We start from the raw sequence: 1,249 nt of genomic DNA, 5'->3' as shown, positions 1-1,249 counted from the left end.
TGTGCTCTGGCATGAAACTTTCTGGCAGATTAAAACTGTGCGATTAGAACTCGGGACCTTTGCCTTTCGCGGGCAAGTGCTTGCTCTACCAACTGAAGTACCAAAGCACAACTCATGACCCACCCCCACAGCTTTACTTCTGCCAGTACCTCATCTTCTAACAAGAGAACCTCCCCATCGCACCCCCCTCAGATTTAGTTATAAGTTGGCACAGTGGATAGGCCTTGTAAAACTGAACACAGATTAATCGAGAAAACAGGAAGAAGTTGTGTGGAACTATGAAAAAAAAAAATAAGCAAAATATACAAACTGAGTAGTCCATGGGCAAGATAGGCAACATCATGGAGAATCTGCAGCGAGGAGCGCAGTGGTCCCGTGGTTAGCGTGAGCAGCTGCTGAACGAGAGGTTCTTGGTTCAAGTCTTCACTTGAGTGAAAATTTGAATTTCTTATTTTCAGACAATTATGAACTTCGCTCTCCAAAATTCCAGGACATGTTCAGATTTGCTTGGACATAAGAAGGATTTGACGGTCTACACACGGAAAAATTTGAAAACGTTAAAAACATATGTTTTGAAAGAGCACAGGGAAAACTGTGCGACTGTGAAACTGTTGCATTCATTTGTTGCAGTTTATGTGACAAACTCTTATGTTTTCATCACTTTTTTGGGAGTGAATATCACATCCACAACAAGAAAACCTAAACCGGGCAAGGTAGAAGAATCTTTTTACCCAATCGCAAGTGCACAAGTTAGGTGCGTCGACAACATATTCCTCTCATGTCACGCACATGCCGTCACCAGTGTCGTATAGAATATATCAGACGTGAAACTTCTTGGCAGATTAAAACTGTGTGCCCGACCGAGACTCGAACTCGGGACCTTTGCCTTTCACGGGCAAGTGCTCTACCAACTGAGCTACCGAAGCACAACTCACGCCCGGTACTCACAGCTTTTACTTCTGCCAGTACCTCGTCTCCTACCTTCCAAACTTTACAGAAGCTCTCCTGCGAACCTTGCAGAACTAGCACTCCAGAAAGAAAGGATATTGCGGAGACATGGCTTAGCCACAGCCTGGGGGATGTTTCCTGAATGAGATTTTCACTCTGCAGCGGAGTGTGCGCTGATATGAAAAGCTGTGAGTACCGGGCGTGAGTCGTGCTTCGGTAGCTCAGTTGGTAGAGCACTTGCCGCGAAAGGCAAAGGTCCCGAGTTCGAGTCTCGGTCGGGCACACAGTTTTAATCTGCCAG

At 45.8% G+C, this 1,249-nt stretch overlaps 1 non-coding gene across 1 annotated transcript; it reads right to left on the bottom strand.

Moving 5' to 3' along the window:
• Nucleotides 1–852: 852 nt before the first annotated feature.
• Nucleotides 853–927, bottom strand: Trnas-uga (transfer RNA serine (anticodon UGA)). Its single transcript has one exon. It is a non-coding gene; the product is annotated as a tRNA-Ser (tRNA).
• Nucleotides 928–1,249: the final 322 nt, after the last annotated feature.

This window comes from Schistocerca cancellata, chromosome 11, assembly GCF_023864275.1.
Source record: "Schistocerca cancellata isolate TAMUIC-IGC-003103 chromosome 11, iqSchCanc2.1, whole genome shotgun sequence".
NCBI lineage: Eukaryota > Metazoa > Arthropoda > Insecta > Orthoptera > Acrididae > Schistocerca > Schistocerca cancellata.
The sequence above is the reverse complement of the archived record's forward strand: the minus strand, read 5'-3'. Positions and strand labels throughout refer to the sequence as shown.